Source organism: Mastigoproctus giganteus, chromosome 12 (genome assembly GCF_048544385.1).
Source record: "Mastigoproctus giganteus isolate SK-2022 chromosome 12, ASM4854438v1, whole genome shotgun sequence".
In the NCBI taxonomy this organism is placed as follows: domain Eukaryota; kingdom Metazoa; phylum Arthropoda; class Arachnida; order Uropygi; family Thelyphonidae; genus Mastigoproctus; species Mastigoproctus giganteus.
Genome location: NC_143586.1, coordinates 23,931,577 through 23,954,491, shown reverse-complemented (window position 1 = coordinate 23,954,491; position 22,915 = coordinate 23,931,577). Strand labels below are relative to the sequence as shown.

Below are 22,915 nucleotides of genomic sequence, written 5' to 3'. Positions count from 1 at the left end.
AGAGATCTTCAGGGATGATATCAATATCGTTTTATCTGATCTTGACCATAAACGCTCTACTCTATTTGACAAATTCACATTCATATCTGGTCACGAAATGAGGAGACTGTACAAACCTTTGATTTTGTATTACCTTTGATCTGACCACCATCCCAATTTCTCTGCCTTACAACCAGATTAACCTGCTTAATCTTCCAAACGAGAAGTATTCCAATCCATTCTAATGGTTTTAAGTTTTCTCCCAACGCCATTATTTCGAAACATTTACCCTTATAATGGAATGGTCACTTTTGTTTACAGATTTATACTAAAATCAACTGAAAAGAAGTGTTTACTTTCTCCTAGTTGGGGAAACAGGTGTTGAAATTATGAAAATAATGACATTATTCTCTTAAAAAGAGTGATCATGGACGCTCCTGTTGTATTCCCAATTTTATGTTCTTCCCTTCTACTTACCTCCTCTCCCTGGCCCCATCGTGGGTAGCACAGTTGGTAGAATCACCGGCCACCCCACACTGGGTGGAAATGACTTGAGTCCCGGCGATGACGAGAGGAATTTTTATGGGCCTTTTTTACAACGTGGCAGAGTTAGCGGGTCTCAGGTGAAGGCAGCATGGTTTTCTCTCCCGGAAACGAGTTTTTCGTCCAGCAAACAGAAAATCGACCACAGAACACACGCAATTTATAGACAATATATGCGCAGCAATATGGCCTTAGTCGCCAGCTTCTAGAACCCAATAACAGCAACAACAACAACTCCTCCCTGGCTGAGAATAGGCGTTTTGACATCAAGGATAATCGTGTCACTGCATTCAAATTTGTCACGCAAAATGCAGCGTGTTATTGATTGTAAATTTTAACTGCTTGACTAAAATATATAGATTTAATGTTAATCAATGTCATTCTTACCAAATATTTAATAAATTTGATGTTTTATGATCATATTACAATCACATCAAAGTAATGTTGATTCACAGTGAACCTTTCCCTGTGATTTTTTATTGTATTGTCATCTAGTTCGATTCATTTATGTTTTTATTTGTTTCTTTTATTTTATGAAAGGTTTATTCTATTATCGGTTAAAAATAATTTTTTATTTGATTATTATGTTTTATTATTTATTAGACTTAGTAAAGGAAAATGTCTTGAAATGGGACTGGTGCTTTAATTTTCGTGTACCAAATAGCTATTCTTGTAAGGACGTATTAAAAAGCATTGGAAATATTACACAGTTGCTGAAAGGGACGATGTCCAAGGAAACAGCCTCCCTTTATTTGGGACCAGACGAAATGATGTCTATAGGTGAACCTTTCATCAACTATATATAGTACGGAAATGTTGCGGTGTCATCATTATCGTCTGTACCGGGTTCCCATCTGCCGACTAACAGTAATGTAGGGCTTACAGGCGTAGCCAGACTCAAAAAAAATAATAAAAAAGGCCATTTGTGATGCAGTAAAGCAGACGAACAATAGTACCTATTTCCTGCATTAAAATAGGGTTCCTAGTAATAGACAATTGAAGTGGAGGTCTGAGATGGTTGGTACTGAAAAGTAGAGCGAATTTCCTAAAATCGTAGGCGCTTTAATAACAGATTTTTTTTTTAACAAACCAGCATTTCCGCTAGATGTCGCTGGAGATATTCCATCTGGCGATCCAAATCGCTGAGGCTGTATTGTGAAGTTACTCGATACCTTTGTTTAATGACACACCTGGATTTTAGGAGAATCTCGGTGCAGACGACATGGGATGTGCTACTGCAAATGCTGATGGCCCCTCTTCACCCACTTTAAATCACGGATTCGTGAGTAGCTAGTTCGGGGTAGTTCAATTACACTGACAGGTTCCAAGAGAGACAGGAGTGTTACCGAGTTTGTGCGTAGCAGTTTGGCATTCAGATTGGCCGACTTAACCAGACTCTACTATTTATCTTGCATGTACAGAGATAAGGAAGTCGGATATGTTAATGTTCCCAGGCTATTTCCGCAAATTTGTGAGATAATAGAAGATCGACTATCTTTCTACCCTTATATTTTGGAAATAGGAAGGTTCAGACAAGAATGTACAAATTCATATTTGGGTACTGACCCTTCCAAGCTATAAGAATATCAGATATAGTCATTGTATTTGTTTAATTTTGAATTACAAGAGGGAGATAAGCAAATATTTATGCTGATTTTATCTGTAGAATAAACTCCAGGCTTGTATTGTGTCATATTTTCTGATTTTTCTTCTTTTTATATTTCATAAATTACTTACAAAAGAGGATAGCCAGTGTATTCTTACGAAAAATTCATTTATATACAGAATAATTTCTATTTTTTTGTTAATATACAAACCTGAGGGCACAGGTAACTAAAAAACAAAAATGACATAATGCAGTCTACAGAATTCGTACCTGTTTTGCCAACGGACTTCGACTTTGCTGCTTTAACCACTCAACTACGATCCCCTCATATCTCAAACATCTCAGATGTATCCCCTTAAAAATCTTTGTAGAGTTTGTTTTTGATATTAATATTTTTTACTATGTATTACAATATTTCTAGTTTTTCAACAGAGAATGTGCAACTCAAGACGATCAGTTCATTTATATCTTTTTTTGTTGAACATTTAATGTTAGTATCTTAACTTTAAAATTGGTTAAGTGTTCATATTTCAAAAGGCATCATAATTTTCCCAATATTTTATTCTGCAATTATTGAGAATTCATCTGTAAATCTTACTAAAGGATCACGACTCCTCCAATGAAAAAGCAGATGATTATTTTTGTGAAACTCTCTTTTAAATTCATTATCTTCTAAAATCGCCTCCGGGAACCTGCATCCTTAGGGTATATTATCTATGAAACGAATCCTAAAAATAGCAGTAGATTCGGATGAACAGGTTTAAGCGAGCCGTCTCCCCATATTTAATCAGCCAAGTTGAACTAAATGATATTGCTACAGATTTGTATCTTCTAAAAGTCAGACAAAACTTTTTGGGGTTTAGACTGCGAGCATAGATTTTGTTAATCAGATCATTCAATTTACAGTCTTTCTAAATCGTTGAGTTTTAGGTTACTGAACTTCTCTGAATGGAAGAGAATTATTGATTACTTAACAAGGAATTCATGGGACTGTGTTCATAAGATGGAAAGCAATTAAAAATACAAACGAATCCCAAATACTCTAGAGACGTGCGATGTTTCAAATTACAAGCCTTCTGGGTATTCTTTCACCGTATTCTTCGAAAGTTTGTTATCTCGGGAATGATGCTGACGTCATTCTATTTCAACAAATATCCCATTCATTTATTCGTGCACATAAAATGCTCTGAGACTGCGTCAGAATGTAACCTTTTGGATTGTTCTGTGTCCATAGAAATACATCCGGTTTGATTTGTCGCATCATAGCTGCACATCGTGTTTCATGGTACTTATAAGTTTGACCATCTTTTATATTTATATGAACTATAAACTTCCTGTGAGACACGTCACTTCCGGTGGACTCAAGGGAATTAGGACTAGGCAATGTACATTTGAATGGAAAGTGATTTGCAAGGAAAAATAAGGTCTTGGCCGGACGAACAACACGATGTTTATCTGGTGACCAGTAATTGTAAGCTTTGTGCCCTTCTGATCACAGGTGATGCTCAAACAAATCTGCCCTAGCGAACTGATAACCAGGTGCGGCTTCGCTCTTACGTGACTGCTTCTATTCAAGTAGTCTTCTCTTCTTAATTAAGGTTGCTCATTCTGTGCTTAACGCATGATCGCAACCTTATACGTCTACCGCCTAGTTTTTAATTAAAGGTCTTCATTCTGCTAAATTTCACGTAGTCGTTTGCCTAGTGGTTTATGAACGATTCGCCTCAAATAGCAGTGCGTACTACCGTCAACTTGATAATTAGCGTTACTCATTTGGCTCACGTCCAGGTGATGCTAGTTGATTGGTCACGCCTACGTCCACTGAAATGTCTCTGTCTTTCATTTAATGTGTTGACGTCTCCTTGATCAAGCCTGTTAAGCCCGAAAGGTCATCGTTCTCTTGGGCCTTTGAATTTCGGGATTGTAAACTGGATAAGAATTGCATTTAAGATTTTTAAGGCATTTTTAATGGTACCAACATTTCAATTACTCATTTATTTCGCAGGTTTTCACGTTGGTAAATATATTATTATTAAAAAAAATGATGGACCAGAACGAGCCAAAAATTACAAGCGGGGTCCTCGAGGTTCGGTGCCAAGGACACTCTTGGTTTTGATTTTACGTTAATGTAGACGAGGGAATATAGACTACAATGCTGAAATTTGAAGATGATGATGTAAAGGTCGGAAAGATAATTAAAAATGCAAATCAAGAAAAGCTCTTTTCAAATCAAGTAAAAATCATTTTGGTTAGCGTGTTGTCGACTTGCATGAATTGCCTCCCTGAGCGATTGATATCAATTAATAAATAAATTTTCTGTTTTATACTCCGGCACGACAACCAAGTCAGTAGAGTTTACAATAAATCGTCAATACAAATATTTATCATATTTAGTAGTCACGGGCTTGAACCCCGGTCCACTCAAGGAACGCGTGCTATGCACTCTCGCTCCTGACCACTGGGCTACGTCTGGCCAATTAGATAAGTACCTTCTGGCAGTGGTAAAAAGGTATGCCACACTGGGGCGAAAATTCTCACATTGAACTACAAATGATATCTTCATGCAATTAAATCAATATGCTTGGCTATATGTGATCTTTTTTGACGGGCTTTATTCGGGTTTATGTGATTTTATACTATTAGGCGATTTTTATCAGGCTGAAATAAAAAAAATATATATATAGTCCACCACTGTACAAAGATATACAGTAATAGTTTATTTTAAAATGATATGTAATAAGTTGTATAAATTAATATTTACAATATGCAGTTAAGATCGGTGCTCTGAGTTAGCCATTCCAATCGATCACTTGTTCTCTTTAAACCATGCATTTTTTTTACAAGATCAACGAAACATTCACTCTCAAAAAATACGATAATCTTTTTTGCCTTCGTGTGAAAAAAGACTGCAAATCTAGAATAATTCATGCCAGTTTCAGGGTGGGAGCGGTTCCAAATTACTTGCTGAAATTATATGTATATAAAATGAAAAATTTAATGTGTGTATCTGTGAATACTCACTATAACCCTATGATCAATACTCCTGTTACCGATTAACACCTTTAATGTTGGATTTCTTCCAATTTCATTGCAATATTTTTCAATTCTGCCCTACCAAAAGTATTCAGATATCCCTACCAACTCCCAACAGTACGAATGGAACAAGCAAATCAGCAACAGGTTTAAAAGTATGCAGACAATAAAACGACTGTTGCTGCTGTTCTTGTGTTTTAGGAGGATCAGCAACTAAGGCCATATTGCTCCGTGTGAACTATCTGTAAATTGCGTGTGTTCTGTGATCAATTTTATTTGCTGAACGAAAACCCCTAGTTTCCGGGAGAAAAAAGCATGCTATCCTCGCCTTCAATAAAACGAATTGCAGATTACTTAGCAAGAATAATGCTTAATTATCACTGACACCAGCAGAGGTGCCCTGGTACCTTCGATAAGGTACCATGGCTGCGAGCCAGCAACTAAATGTAGGCTCAAAAGGGGTCTTTTTCTGAGGAGGAAATTCTAGAATGTAAACGACAGTAAAGAATCGTTCTGAAATAAAATTAAAAGTTTGATGCATTCAAATTTTAGCTTTTTCTCTAGCCTTCGCTAAACTTCTGCACATTGCGGGATTAAGGCATGGGCTAGTAGGGCCCTTGCCTGGTGGCGCCATTCTTTAAGGGGTGCCAAAAACAGAAGAACAATGAAGCAAGAAATGTATATACCTTAGTAAAAGGGGGCCGAAAAATCTTTCTGCTCGGGGCTCGGAAATACCGGCTCTGCTTCTTCAGGGTGAAGTTCTGCAATTATATTCTATTACTGAAAATAGTAAAACTCAAAACTACTTAAAGTACTGTATATAAATTTTCACAAGCAAATTTACGAAGTAATCAATTGAAGTCATTTAATGAATTTCATTTATTGAAATTAAAAATTTTTTGGGAAAAAAAAGTGTTTATTTTTAATAAAAAAAGCTGAAAGTAGCTTGGTCTCTCTTTCTCTGGATCTCTCAGTGTAAGGACTGAGAGATCCAGAGAGAAAGAGAAACGCCCCTTCACTTGGAGTTACAGCCGTATGGCTATGGCTGTAATTCCAAGTGAAGAGGCGTTTCTCAAATCTCCGACAGAATTAGAACCCACACATCTCCAAACGAGCGACAAGTGGAGAAAGTACTGTAATTTCTTGGAGAAAGTCTGTACTGTACTAATGATAGTATAGTATAGTACAGACTTTCTAGAAAAGATATATTTCTTTTGTTGCGTTATAGGATTGTTCTGTCTGCTCAAACTGCAGTGATGGACAGCATTATAGGAATAAATATCAAAGCTAACTTTATCTGTTAACTTCTTTTCTTTCCTTTTCTTATTTTTTTGCAAAAGTTGAATAAACAGGATATTATATATATGTATGTATGTATATATATATAGGTAAGGCGGCTCCCAGAACGTCCGTTCAAAGCCGTCTCGTTTCGTTGTACATTATATACAGACTTTGAAAAACAGTTAACAAAAAAAAACCCTCTGGAGGCCCAGTCCAGAGTAAAAAAAACGACTCCTTCACATTCGCTCAAAGCATCCAGAACCAATCAGGTATATGTTGATCTAAGACTTAAATCTCTGCTTGTAGATATCCACTATCTATATCTTCTATGTTGAAATAGAGGTCTTCTGTGTTGAAATACTGCTTTAGAACTCTTGAAAAGCATCAAATTTACGCTGCTCAGAGAGAAGTAAAACTTCTTGCCCAGGTATCAAGGATCCAATAACTCCACAAAGTGCCGTCCTATAGGTCTCATAGATATAGAAATCATGGAAAATGTGATATCAGTCCTCATTAGCGCCACAAGCCACCTATCAATATCAATCAGTCCAAGTGCAAACAACTTCCCATTCAGAGATCCATGGCCCGTCACCAAGAACAGTGCTTCCAAGCCAGGAGTAAACCAACTTGTAAGATGCCTATTAACCAAAAACGTAACGTCAGGGATAAATTGTCGTGTAACTCTGCCTGTAGTTCCAGTGTCCATTTATGATTTCATTAAGACACCGCTTTCTGTCTCTATTAATACAGTACTAGTAAAATCATTAAGCTCAATACCTAAAATCGTAGTGGGTATCTGCCTCTTTATACAATAACACAATCCACGAACGGTATACAAAAAACAAGTCCAACGGACTCGCTCCGACCATCACTTGCACAGCAGCTATTGAAACTGTTCAGCCTACTCTCGAAATACTAAAGGGCATCAACCGTTGAATTGAATATATATATATATTCTTTATTTGTATGAACAGCTGTTGCTTATCGACCACCATTTAAAGTGAGGGAGACAAAAAGTAACTAGCGCAGCCGACAGGATTCGAACCTGTGCGGGGAGACCCCCACGGATTTCTAGTCCGTCGCCTTAACCACTCGGCCACGACTGCTCACGAGCCCGAATCTGACAAATTTAATATTAAGGTTATATCACTATTTATAAAATAATCAGAGATGGAAAATCCTTAAGTACACTGATCAACAAAATTAACAGAACACGTAGAAAACGTGGTGTAACTCGTGTAGCTTGCAATGAATCGGGACAAAATTTGGTATGGTGGTGCAAAATAGAATAACGATGAAATGAAGAGATAGCGATTAACTTCAGACATAAGGGAACATTTATATGGGTTGGATAAGAATTACCAAAAGAGTCGATTTACATAAGTTGATACAAGATGATCGAAAATATGGTGAGATGACATCAGTACGTATAAACCCCCTCCAATGGGCATAGCAGCGGTGACAGCCTGACAGCGGTGAACCATGCTCGATATTTTGTCTACTGGTTGCTTGTTTTACTGTATAGGATTGTTTTTGTCTGTTCATGAAAAAGAACGCGCAAGAAGAAATTGAGAGAAAAGGAAACTCTACAGTGATGGACAGCATTATAGGACCAAATAACAAAGCTAACTTGATCTTTAAACCCTTGCTCTTATTTTTACAAAAGTTTAATTTAAGATGATATTTCTTTATATATATATTCTTGATTTGTAGAAACAGTTGTTGTGAATATTCACCTTCGTTTAAAGCGGCGAAAACTAAAAACTTAATCTTCGCAGTCGACAGGATTCGAACCTGTGCGGGGAAACCCCAACGGATTTCTAGTCCGTCGCCTTAACCACTCGGCCACGACTGCGGGTATACTCAAATTCTTACAGATTTGATATTATGGCTATCTTACTATGTATGACATTAGAGATGGGAAATCCTGTAAGTATTTATTTCCTTCTACACAGAGAATGTTCGTAATGGAATAGGAATTATAATAAAACTCGTATAAGAAGACTGTCATCTTTTTTTTTTTAATAACAGAGTCGATTTTATCTATGACGTTTTATGTGGTATTTGAAAGGTTGGTTGCTGTTTAGAATATACACCGAAGGAACTAGAGCCACCAGGTGCAGTATGTTTTTTCCTGCAAACTGGGTGTATTTTATGGTCAGTTTGCATGTTTTTTTCAGGATGAAACATTCGAGATTTTAAACCCTTGCTCTTATTGTCCCACCCTCATTCCAGAGACCCAATAACTTCGGCCATTGTTTTCAAAAGAGTTACTTGGAATATTAATTTCTTAATTTTAAAATGGACTCTGTATCAATTGATAACAGAGACCCTTGATATCAATTCGAAGGTGAAGAATCCTGACCCTACATAATGCCACTACATAACATTAACTTAACTTTCTTGGTGGACGAACTTCAAACAAGGAAATTCTACTCAGTTCAGTGTCACTGAGTTTGTGAAGGTCCATTTAAGAAAAGACAAGGATCAATGATGTGAACGCGTTTTTCTTCGACCTGATATGGTTCAGTTGGTCATAGATGACCTTGGACACGTCTGTGGCCTGGTTCACAGACCTAGTGTCTAGAGGAGACATCTTTACTCAGTATCTTCCTGCATCAGTGACGATATGTTATCACACTTTGTGTGCACGCTAAATCCCATGTGCACTATCGCTGTTCCATATCTAGAAGTTGAAGGTCGGCCGATGGAATTCGCCAACGAAGATTATTCACTTCTTCTCAACGGAACCACGTTAGTACGCTTTTCTGAGGTGATTAGTCAGAAATGGCCACGAGTCGCACAATTCTCTTCATCCTTTGATAGAAATCAACCCACACAGTGTGAAATAAGGTCAAGAATCCGCATTACTTCCTAAATACGATTGCGTTTCAAATCTTCCTCACTTTCCTAAGACTCTAAGAATATCCAAAAATTCATTAACTTACGGTCACGATTCTGTGGGAGTATTTTGGTAGCAGGAAAGTTATTCTTACTCATTACAGAGAGAAAGAGAGAACAATACATCCACACATTTTATATGCACAAAGTCCTTCAGTCAACCATATCTTCATACAACATGTGGAAATGTGAACAACGTATCTTGAATGGGTGCATTTCATATACCAGTTTCCTGATATTTGAGCCGGACTTGTGGTTACTTATAAATTGGGAATACAAATTGCATATTGTCGATCACAATTGAATACTATGGGAGTATATATTTTTTCGCTTATGACTGGTTGGATGTTATAATTGGAGCTAAATGTGGGTCTACGCCTTATTAATGTGTTCATTAACACTCGTATTTTCCTAATGTGATGGTATCCGAATACTTTTGGTAGGGCAGAGTATATAGAATATGTTGATGTATTTTTTTTTTTTTTTTTATCAAAATTGCACTTGATACTACATTCCTGTACATGCACTAAAAAGTTAAAAGGTTTGAATGCAATACTAGCTTATTTATCAGAGATTTACAGAGATCATTCCAAATTTTATGAGATTCCCTAAATGGCGACTTTGGCAATAAAGGTATAGAACACTACAATATCCTTCGTATTTATGTTTATAATATTATTATTATTTATTTATTATATAATAATATATTTATTATCGTTATATATTATTTTACTATTATTATTATTTATTTATTATATAATAATATATTTATTATCGTTATATATTATTTTACTATTATTATTATATATTTTATAATAATTGTATCTGTTTTTTTAATGGAAATTGTAATAATTTTCTTATTGAAATGCCAAATTAAAAGTAATGATAGCCTCAAACATAGGTGGCGCAACTAACACAGTTCCGTTATTGGTGATTCAGTTATTTCTGCTATTATGTTAACTTCGTGAACAGAATTTTATTTTATTTTTTATTATCGTTGGAAACCTCAGAAGAGAATATTTATCTTATTAAAAATTCTGCTATAAAATGACGTCGCTCTCGCTGAAGAAAAAAAAAAGAAAGACAAATAAAACCATTTAATTTAATCATAACAGTGTAGTCACTGTTATTTAACCTACTTAACCGTTCGTCCGATAATTTGTATAATTTGTTCTCAAAATAAGTGTGATTATCTACACACAAAAAAAAATTCATTTTAAATATTGTTGATATTCCAGTCAGGTAGGTTGCGTGATCATTTGAAGATAGTTCTTAATAATTTAGACCGAAGAATTGCGTGGTAATAACCTGTTATAGAAGACATTTATCGTTTATTTAATCTACGTAGAATAATCCCCTTCAGTAGAGGTGACATGCATGAATGCAATCATAAAATTTGGGACTTATACTTCATAATTTCTTAGTCTCGCTTTGAGAAATACTGCCATGCTTTCCGAGTTAAAAGCACACACGTGTGCGTATTTCTTTCCTGAATTTAATTTACTAAAATGTGTAGTTAATTAAATATAATTCGCCAAGCTATATAAATAAAGTACTCTTGTGTTTTAACTATCATTTTCCTGGTCAGTTTTGATTATAAATAGTCGATTAAAGTTCGAGCATGTTCGTAATTAACTCTGGTATCTGAATGTCAGAACTAAGGGGAATTGATTTTACTGTCAGCTGTGTATACTGATGTAGTTATGGCAACAGAGCACGCAATGTCATTGGATATGGACTGTGATATTTTTAGACAAGTGGCAGAAAGCAGTTTCATCGTGAGCAGTGGTATTTGAGAAACAGTACAGCATTTATTATTGTGGCGAGTAATAATAGATTTATTGCTATTACAAGGTGTGTTTATTTTGCCTGGCTTTCATCTAAGTCATGTTTGCAATGTAAAAAAGGCATTCATTAATAAATATTGAGAACTGACACAATTGGTGACCATATTCTTCGAAGAATTGCATCAACAAATATATTAGATAGGGAATGCATGTCTATAATTAAATAATATATATATTATTAGAATACTCTCATGTCCTTAATTTTGTATAATCAACCAGTATTTAACATCGTACTGTGCAAAAAGCTAGCTGCGAATTGATTTTATTTAGGCTATGATATGAAGCTAAAGGCATTAAATAAATAAGAGCAGGAAATTAGAAAAAATATACGAGCACAGAGAAGGACAACGAAATTGGTGAGAGGAACAAAGGAGCGCTCTTACTAAGAAAGACTTCAGTTCAGCAAATTGCTGCATCTGGAGACTAGGCACCTGCGAGATGATCTGATCGAGGTGTTTAAGGCTAAATAAATTCAAGGCAGAACTACACAAAGTACTGGAGGGAATGAATAGGTGAAATTAATCATCAAAAAGGTCACATTACAAAAGTGGATACAAGATGTTCGAAAATGTGGTCACATGACATCAATACGGCGTATGATTCCTCCAACGGCTAAATAGACCTGACAGCGGTGGACCATCTCGATATAAGGGTGTCTTTAAGATTTTGTTGCAACAAATCCCATTCATCTACCAGCGCATACCTTAGCTCACCAAGTGACCGAGGAGTTGGCTTTTGACATGCAATGCGACGCCGAAATGCGTCCCACACATGATCGATTGGATTTAAGTCTGTGATCGTGCTGGCCACGGCAGCCATTGGATATCTTCAGCTTCAAGATATTCCTGCACCACTTGAGCTCTGTATGCAGTGGCGTTGTCCTGCATGAAAAGAAAATCTGGGCCAACCGCACCCCCAAAAAGTCGCACATTGAGTTCGAGGATCTGTTCTTGGTATTTCTGCGCAGTTACGGTACCTCTATCAAAAACACGAAGAGGGGTGTTGATCATTGTTCTTCCCCACACGAGAACACTGCCCCTACGTAAGTTTCCAAATGAAATAAAACGTCTAGAATTTGTTTGTTTGTAAAACTGGACTAATCAGAGAATAGAACTATACCCCATTTGTCACTCTCCAAGTTACATGTTCATACAGGCAGGACTGGATTTAAACTTGTTGTGGCCCTAAGCTATAACATTTATTAGGCCCTTCTCTCTGTTTCACCTGTAAAAATATTATTCACCTGTGAAAATATTAAAAAAAGCTATTTTTTTTAAGATGGACCGAGGCCCCTTGTGATGTGAGGCCCTAAGCTGTAGCTTGTTTAGCTTATGTATAAATCCGTCCCTGCATACAGGTCTCGAAGCCTCATTTTAGGAAGAATATGGATCAGCTGGAACGGGTGCAGAGAAGAGCAATGAGATTAGGGAGAGGGACAAAAGGGAGATCTCACTAGGAAAAGCTTCTGCAAACTGTAGCGCCTGGAGGTTAGACCCGGCGAGGTGACATGATTGAGGTGTTTAAGGCTTTGAGTGGACAATACGCTACTAAATTGTTGTAGAACTGCAGGTTGCAGACTAATGGATTTTATATAAGTTCAAAATTTGTGATTTTGTAAGACTAATTATTTATTAGAGCAGCAAAAAACTTTCCTTTTAGCAATTTTTATATATTCTGCTTGGTTATAATCCTAATATTTTGGTTTAGTATTAAATCTAGTGTATAAATTTTGGAACGGTTTTAGAGCCTTTTTCGGTTGATGTCGGTCGTTCTGCTCCAAGACGGATTTAATGGGTCAATTGCGTACAACTCTGGGCATGGCAGATTTACAACGTTGTTTACTTCTAACCAAATGACAATTATCATAGCAGCTATGCAAGCCAATTTGTTATACTAATAAGAACCCTGGGATAACCGGTAGTATTTTATTGTCTCAATCGTCACAATAGATTTTAGTATTCATTGCTGCATTTAGCTCAACCAAACGATTCAGTCTCTACCATGACCAAGCAGTTCAAAATTATTCAAATCACTAATTTGTGCTTTCTAAGCACCACAGCAGACGAAATTTGGTATTCGATCTCGTAATTAATGGTTTGCAGGAGCTTCTCATCCATGAACTCGTTAATCAATCATGCAGTATGATTTGTAGGTGGGCTGGCTGCACTTGTAGTACATTAGTTAAGCTGTCGTCGATTGTTTTAATACTTGGAGATTGTCGGTAGCCTTTGCCACTAATTTTAGAGTTGTGCCAGTTCGATCTCTTTATAATTTTGGTTCTCATGTCTATTTATTTAAAGCGAATACGTTTATATTATATAACGTTGCAAAAAACAAAGACCATAAAAGTGTTCTTGAATTCGAACTTAGGCCTTCTCCACTTGGTGTTGGAGAATAGTGATTGTAGTCACCCGCAAGGGGCAAGCCATACATTGTCAAAGAGTTATAATCGTTATAATGTGCATCATTCTCGAGAAATTGCATGAATTAAATATTATAATAAATAAAACATATGCTTGAAGCAAATTAAAAACGCATATTTAAGATTAAAACTTTGAATCCTTCCCGAAGCTGGACGTGCAATATAACCCCTTCCCAGATAAAGGAGCCTTTTCGGAAAGACTTCTTTATCTGGGAAGGGGTTATCTGTACTTAAATAAATAAATATTTATTGATGAGTAGTCCAGTTACGATATTTCCATCATTGCTTAAGTAGCTAAGGGTTAACAGTTTGCATTGTAACGTTGGGATGATATAAGTGAATAATTAGTGAAATATTTTTTCTCTCTGAAAATTATAAATACTATATTAAGATTAACCAAGAAATTATTATAATTACAATATATTTATTTACAAGAATCAATGATGAATATTTACAAAAGATAGTTTGGTTTAGTAATATATGTGCAATTCTGTCAGCCGTATTTGGTCCAGACATATTGGACTGAGATAAACCGTTTCTTCTTACTATAAACTGTGTTTCTGTAAACTTTCAAAATTAGTCCCTCTGATTTCGTCACCGTGTAATGGACGGAATTAAATTGTCGCTCTTCAGGAAATTCAACTTTTTTTCTTTTTTTTTCGTGTTAGGTCATTGAATCATGAGGAATGTCTCTTTCGTAAGCCCACTGTCGATAATCCTTAGTCTTCTTCTACTTTGTTTTTGATTCTAGATTTCTGGTACGTAGGTTTTCATTGCATGTATCAGTCGGAATGTGAAGTCATCATGAGGAAGTCGTAAGAATGCACACTTTGGTCGTTGCAACACCATCTCTGGTCACTGTACCGAGGCTAAGTACCCATGAGCAACCCCCATTATATTTGTTTTATTGTGTGGCAATTTTTGCTGCTTTCCGCTTGGCATTGAGTTACATTCTCTCTAAATGTTAGAAAATCGAAATAATTGCTGAAGCATTTACAAATGAAAAAGTAATTCTGCAAACTATTACAATTTAACCGAACTTTAGTGTCTCCTTTTAAAGCGACCTAGAGGCTAGGTAACTTTATTAATGAAGTGTGAAGGTGTCCTCGCATCGTGAAGACAACTGTGCGCTAAGACAGTCAACCGAGAAGTTCATACATCAACCTTGGGACTTCCTTTCCTTTTTGAGGATTGTAAAAACCAAGGTTTCTGATTTTTCTTGTACGTAATAAATGCATAGAACAGTAAAAATTCCGATTTTAGAAAAAGAGTATTACGTCCGTTTTCATTTGTTTTACAAAATTTGGTTGATTAACTGAAATTTCGTATAACATAATAAACAGACTTTTCTCATAACACAATGAATCCAAATGCTGTATGATATAATTTAACCACAAGAATCGGCAAGAAATTTAACCTTTTTATAACACACGTAAGAGCTGCTGGAACGAATACAGAGAAGGACAACAAGATTAGTGAATGGAACAAAGGGTTGCTCTTATGAAGAAAGACTTAAGTTTTGCAAATTACAGTGTCTGGAGACTAGGTACCAGCGAGGTGATCTGATTGAGGTGTATAAAGCCTTGAATGGTTTGAGCATGCTAATGCTGATGAGATTCTTCCTCTTGCTCAGAATAATCGCCTGCGAGGGCATAAATTCAAATTGAGGAAAGACAGTTGTAGGATAGATGTGCGGAAGTTTGCCTTTAGCCAGCGGGTGGTTGATTGCTGCAACAAATTTCCATCTGTCGTTGTAGAAGTTGATAGCTTAAATAGATTCAAGGCAGAACTAGACAAACATTTTGAGCTAGTGGATGAGAAGGGGTTTTTTTTTTTTTTTTTTTTTTTTTGCTGATGCTATATAAGCTTACTTCCTTGCATCATGTGCCTTTACTAATGCTAATATGTCCTCACTAGCTGTCTTAAAAAACTGAATACACTTAGAGTACTCTCAACCAAGATTTGGGGTCCAGACTGAACTACTGTACTCCACCTAATGAGAGCCTTAATTAGATCCTGTCTGGATTATGGAGCGTCCATTTCATTCTGAAATGGAGGAAGTACTGAAAAGGCTTTACCCTATCTATCGTAATGCCCTCAGACTTATCCTGGGTGCCTCTACTCTAAACCATCACAAGTTCACAGTCGATACATGGAAGTTCATGATCCCAATTCCATATCAGGAGGAAAATGTTGCCACTTAAATCTGGTGGAAATGCTTATTCAAGACGCAGTGGGAAACTTTTTTATAGAAAGAAAAATCCAAAATAAGTAAGCCAACAAACTTTAGATTACTTTAACTGGCAGATTATTTATTGGCAGAAAGTTGGAACACTGATTTTGCCCATATTCAGAGAGAAACTGAAAATATTTATCCGCCGTGGGTACTTGGCTGCACACCGACCTTCAATAATTACTTTAATCAACTGGGGAAGAAATGCTTAGTAAACTTCAATATTCAACAACTACATACAGCACGTCTCCAGAATTAATACGATTTCCTGATGGTTTAAAATCTGACACAAAATTTCGTGTGGCACTGTTTTTCCCGACTTTAAACTTAAGCATAATACCTGATTCAAAAGATCTAATTTTCACCGATCCTCTAAGTGCAATTAATGTATTGCAAACATGATCTGCCAATAAACACACTGTTCCACCTGAACCAATTCAGATTTTAGCCAACAAATATTCCAGTAGTAGTAGTAGTAGTAGTAGTGGCACATGATGCAAGAAAGCAAGTGTAGGAGCTTATGCAGCATCAGCCAAAAAAAAAAAAAAAAAAAAAATCACACCATTCCCTCCAAATGCCTATCCAGTTCCTCCTTAAATTTATTTAACCTATCAACTTCCACAACGACAGATGGAAGTTTGTTCCAGCAATTAACCACCCGCTGGCTAAAGGCAAATTTCCGCACATCTATTCTACATCTGTCCTTTCTTAATTTGAACTTATGTCCCCGTAGGTTGGTAATCTGAACAAGTGGAAGGATCCCATCAGAATTCAGCGTGCTCAACCCATTCAAGGCCTTATAGACCTCAATGAGATCACCGCGCAGGTGCCTAGTCTCCAGCCACTGCAATTTGGAGAACTTAAGCCTCTCTTGGTAAGAGAATCCCTTCATTACCCTCACCAATCGTGTTGCTCTTCTCTGTACACGCTCAAGCAAATCTACATCCTTCCTAAAATGAGGCCTCCAGACCTGTACGCAGTACTCAAGGCGCGGCCTGACCATTGCCTTATACAGAGCGACAATCACCTCCTTTTCCCTGCTAGCAAAATTCCTATATATCATTGACAAAACCCCATTACCCGCCCTAGCAGCCTGTCTGCACTGCTCAGAAAACTTCATATCTGACTGCACAATTACTCCCAGGTCTTTTTCATTTTCTACCACCTTAAGTGTAGTACCACACAGTTGGTACGTTTCTCTGGGGTTACTTCTACCCATATGCAGTACTTTTCTATATATGCATAGTGTATAACCTTTTGCTGGATCCCAGCTCACTCTGGGATCTTATGAAATAAACATACTGATGAGGTTGCCGTTAATCCAATAGATATTGACGTGACCTAACTTTCTATGCCATTCGTCGATTATCGAACCTCAATACGAATAACTGATATAGTGGAAATAAAAACGGCATACCTATATAAATAATAAACTCAAGCAAGATCCGCAAGTTTGGATATCCATTTCACACCCAAACTAAAAAGAAGTTGTCCTTGAGAGAGAGCAAGCACATTTTGGGAATACTCATCTTACACCCCGCTACCTGCTAAGTGGAAATGACCTGCCTCAATGTACTCAGTGAAACTCCATCGTCACAGTCAAGAACGTAATTATTGAATGTCCAAAATATCTGCAAGATAGAAACGTAATTTTATTATCCATTTCAAACTTAGAAGAACCTTTAACAACGCAGAATTTCATTGGAGACAAAACCAATATCAACAAATTATTCGCCTTCCTGAAAATGATTAATCTATTCTCTTATTATTAATATAAACATTAATAATCCAAACAGTTGCGTATCCAGGTATCATCGTAAGGGGGGGGGGGGGCATGCTGACCAGGCTTTTGATTTTTTTTTTTTTTCAGAACGCCTCTGCGCTCTTTTTCTTTAATTTTAAATTTTTGGTTAAGGGAGGTATATGCCTTCTCTGCCCATCCCTGAATACGCCCCTGAGGCCCAATATGGTCTTTGCGTCCCGAAAACAACAATTTCAGTTGAACCAACGGTTATAACATTATAACTGGAATGCTTATAACCAACGGTTATAGGCATTCTGGTTTCCCATGCTGTATTACATGATGTTCTAATGTTAGATGTTGTTAGTACCATCTCATAAAGAAAATTGAATTAGTTATTTTCCAAATAATTTTGATTGATAAGAGCATTTAAAAATGAGGAAATATTTTTTAAAACAGAAATCCAGTCAATACGTGATCAAATTGTGTCGATTATAGTGATTCGGTTTCAGATATAATGAGGACAGCGATTATACTTAATGTGTAACCCACGAGGGCTCCAGGACATCTGCTTTTGAAGGCCCGACACAATCATTATTAATAATACCGATTGTGTCAATTGTTGAGTAAAAAAATTAATCCCTTTTTAAAAAACTTCCATAGTTTTAATCCACTTTGGATGAGGTAGAATCTCTAAGATGGAAGAGGTTTTTGTTCATTTCTGACGCATCAGAAGTTACACATGGGTACGTGATTAATGAATGAAGTACTGTCGACTATTTATCCGTTTTTTTTCTTTCTCTCTCTCTTTCTTCTTTTTATTATTTTTATTGACTACAGACTGTAACGGATTTTAGCGGTATTGAAGTTCAGGTTCGTTGAAAACTGATTCGAGGTGAACGTCCCATAGTGGAGAGACTGTGAACGACAGCACTGGACGCCCGTTGATGCGGAACACTGCCGAGGGAGGGCACGTTAATTGTGTTCACTGCATACGGATGTGAAAGGTAATCTTTGGTTTATTGGACACACAATACCCGGAGGGTTAACCAGGTTCTAGCAATCCGATCGGTAATTTTGGTACTCTCGTATACTTCGGTTTCCACGGTTTTGTAATCCTCTGAAGAACTACACTTTGTTACGAACGTCTCACAGAAAACCGTTGGATCTTTTACAAGATGAATATCTTTTTATACTTCCTGTACTGGTGTGCAAAACTTAAAGACCAACACTATTTATAAAGGTTACAACCACAAAATTAAACGAAACAGCCTGTGGCGGTTTGCATAACTGTGGCCGTTCACTAGAAGGATGGGGCACACGCAAAAATTTCAATCGTGATGAGAGGGCTTACATAAACAGATAAAAGCAGCAGTTTTGTGCAAATTACCGAATGGTGAGCATGACTGTTAGAGACATCGATTGGTTTCATACTATGCTACAGCAACGAAATGGCCAGTAGACAACATCTAGATGACTTTACCCGGGGTCGAATTATTGGGAAGTTCGCGGACGGTCAAAGTGCGAGGAGTGTGGTTGCAGAGTTCGGTATCGCCCATAGCATCGTCTCACGTGCGTGGTCGGCCTTCAGAACGACAGGTACAGCTGTTCAAAGGACCGGTGGTGGTCGTCCACGAAAAACAACGCCCAATGATAACCGCTATATACTCTTACAGGCCAAGAGGGACCCACACCGGACAGCGGGATCCATTGCAAACCAGCTGCACGGAGACAGGGCGCAGGATATCGCGGTTTACTGTGGCCAGGCAACTCCAAAAAGGTGGACTGTTTTCCCGACAGCCAGTACGCTGTGTCCCCCCTTTAACACCTGCCCATCGGGGACACCGTTTACAGTGGTGCATCGAACAAAAGGACTGGACAGCAGCGCAATGGGATAAGGTACTCTTTACTGATGAGAGTAAATTCAGCCTCAGCAGCGATTCTGGACGTCAGATGATCCGGCAAGAGGTTGGCACACGGTATCACCCAGCAAACATCAGTGAAAGGGATCGATATGGCGGTCGAGGTGTTCTCATCTGGGGAAGCGTTATCTTGGATGGAGTACACAACTCCAGATACTGGAAGGCGGTACTGTAACTGGTGCACGCTACTGTACTGAGGTAATCCTTCCCCATATGCGTCTGTTCCAAGGTGCCATTGACCCCGAGCTCGTGTTTATGGATGATAACGCCAGCTGTTTATATGCTTTTGGAAAGTGAGGACATTGTTCGTATGGATTGGCCCGCCCGTTCCTGCGATCTAAATCCCATCGAACACATATGGGACGCTCTGGGGAGATGCCTAGCCGCACGTCCACACCCACCACAAAATGTTCCCCAGCTGAAGATGGCGCTGACAGAGGAATGGACGATCCCGCAAGAACTTATCAACAACATTGTTCCAAGTATGGACAGGCGGTGCAAAGCCTGCATCGACATTAGGGGTGGCCATATCTCCTACTGAGGATCATCTCTTCCCTTTGTTCCACCTTTGGCAGTGATGCATCTGTATTATGGCAGCCAGTGCTATGGTGCCATTTTTGAAAAGTCCCTCTGTACCGTTTTGTTTTCGTTGTTGTTTTCTTCATCATTTCTGTACCTCACGAGGTTCCTTTGGTATGCTTTTCCCATATCCAGGCCACTCCTATGAGAAGCTGAAGATGAAAGCCTGACTAGTCCTTAAGTTTTACACACCTGTGTATATTACTCGTTGCGCAAAATTATGTAGAATATACGCAGCTTATTATGGTAGACGAATGCAAGGATAAATATTTCATATTACATATAATATAAAGTTTTAATATAGTGTTATTAAATTGCAAATAAATATTTTGATAATAATCAGGCATATTTAATTTAATTAAATAATAGCTAAATTGGAATGAATGCATTTTTAACCTGATTTGTTCTATCACCGAGTGATATTTGTCGTCAAATTTCCTACCGTGTTATTAGTTCCGATAGTTACAATCAACTGTGACAATGACGTCATCACAGCAGGATTTATTTAATTGCGTTTTATACAGGTATATTTTTATTTTATTTGATATTTAAAATTCATCTTTATTATTCGTAGTTCGAACGTTAAATTACACTATTAAATATCGGTTATAATTGTTAAAATGAAGAAGGTTTCTTAAAGAAGTTGGTTATCGTTTACAAAACTTTCTGTTGGAAGCAGTGAAGCATAAAGGAACTAGTTCCCACATCGGTCATGAAACAGCGAGTCGTTGATACATGTCCAGTAGTTTAAATCCTGTGCGAAAGTCCGGGAAACAGTACAGGTTCTCTTAAGAAAGATATTTGCTTAATTATAGATTCATAGCAACGTCACAGTACAAAACAATTGAATTTTATTTTTCCGATAACTATATTTCATACATGCGTAACTATCTTAAATATAATTAATTGTTTGAGGTAGGTGGCGCTTTTTTTGAAACGATTCATGCGGTATATAGGAAAGACTAATCGTACGATACCTTCACACATTAAAATGTTAACCGCTTGCTTTAATGACTTCCCATGTGACTTGGAGAATCTATAAATGTTAAGGGATTTCCCCTTATCTGTTTCTTTCTATTTTATGACAGAGAATGCAGAGAAGTTTTGTTCCATTAACCTCGGTCTTTAACCTGAGAAAAGCTGCCCACTCTAAATCACGTGGCTTCAGGAAAACCTGTCACCAGGCGGAGCCTTACATCTTTTGCTAGCTTGCCGGAAGCGCTTGATATGAAACTCGTGCCTGAAAAAAAAAAAAAAAAAACGTCCTGGCTGCTATTATTACCTGCGTAACTTGACAGGCAGTTCTGTTATTACTGTTGTCACTTGGAATCACAAGTTCTTCCTTAATACGTATATCCAAACACGGTTTACAATAAAAGATGAAGGTTTAATCATTGCCTTTGTTATTCCACATTAAGGTAGACTATCATTAAAGCACGCTGTTGGAATGTTTTCCATTGGAGCCTGACTTTAACAACAAAAAGTACTATGAGGATATATATCACGTGCCATGAGTTGTTTTTTTTTTTCAAAGGGGAAATGGGGAATTGTATTATGCACATTTTTGTTTACTTGATTCTGTTAGAAATTATTTCAAGTAATCTTTTTTTGTGAATTTTAACATTGATTTCCATTTTGTTTTTAAGTGTTTTTTTAACTTTCTTTTCTCCAGTGCATTTGAAGGCCAAATCTTCGATTAAATGTTCCAAAATTTTAGGATCCAATGCTCCTTTGACTCTTTTTTATGGTGAAATAAATTCTTAATGGTCTTTTATGGTCCTTAATGGTTCTTTGATATTGAAAAACGAGATCAGCATAATTTTGACTTTAAAGTTTAATATACGCTTTTTTTTTTTTCCATTGCAGACTTTGTTTCTAAGATTATACGGAAGAACCCATCGCGTTACCAGTCACAATATTTTTTCCATAAAGGTCGGATTCTTCCAAAATACTTTCTGAAAGGTCTTCAAACATTTCTTATCGGTTCTTGGTCGCTATAAAGTTTTTTTTAGTTATCTTAGCACAGACTGTCTTCATATTCAGATCTTTGGTGAAAATCAATCTAAGTTTTCCATCATCTTGGAATTCCCGAGCTTGAGAGGACAGCAATGCAACAGTTTCTGGTAATATTCTAACAACAGCTACAGATCCTTTATAGGAACACTAGATTGCAGAGGTAATGCAATGAAAATTTAATGAAAAATATTAAATTACTTAGGATTATTGGAAGAAGAAACGGCTCTGGTGGTTAGCACAGTTGGTAGGATTGCCGTCCTCCCCACGCCGGGTGGAAAAGACCTGCGTTTGAATTATCCATGATGGGGGGAATTTTTATGGTTCTTTTTACAATGTGGCTGAGTTGGTCGATCTCAGGCGAGGGTAGCATGGCTTGTTCTCCCGAAAACTATGGATTTTCATTTAGAAAACAGAAAATTGACCTCAGAACATAAGCAATTTACAGACAATATTCACAGCGCAATATGATTTTAGTTGTTGATGTTCCTAAAAAAACCCAACAACAAGACAACCGACTCCCTATGCTTTCACTGCAACTTTAAATTGACAACCTTACCTCTTTGATACACAAGCTCTTGGCAACCATCATTATTAAAATGGAAACTCAACGGAGCTATGAACGTAATAGATTCTAGTAGATGTAATCAGGTAACGTTGTGGCTAAGGAGACTGCCTTCATCAGACGTTTTCTGTGTACCTAAAAAATTGCAAAACAAGACCTTGAACCGCTAACGAAAACTTAGCTTGTTCAATTTCAATATCTTCTCTTAATTAAAGGGACAGAGACCAAGAAGTGGATGCATGTTTCTGAT

At 37.1% G+C, this 22,915-nt stretch overlaps 1 protein-coding gene and 2 non-coding genes across 4 annotated transcripts in view; 1 reads left to right on the top strand and 2 right to left on the bottom strand.

Moving 5' to 3' along the window:
• LOC150076788 (protein singed-like) overlaps nucleotides 1-22,915 on the top strand; it is a 60,631-nt gene that overhangs the window by 20,605 nt on the left and 17,111 nt on the right. The window lies entirely within an intron of this gene.
• TRNAS-AGA (transfer RNA serine (anticodon AGA)) lies at nucleotides 7,467-7,548 on the bottom strand. The gene has a single exon. It is a non-coding gene; the product is annotated as a tRNA-Ser (tRNA).
• Nucleotides 8,216-8,297, bottom strand: TRNAS-AGA (transfer RNA serine (anticodon AGA)). The gene has a single exon. It is a non-coding gene; the product is annotated as a tRNA-Ser (tRNA).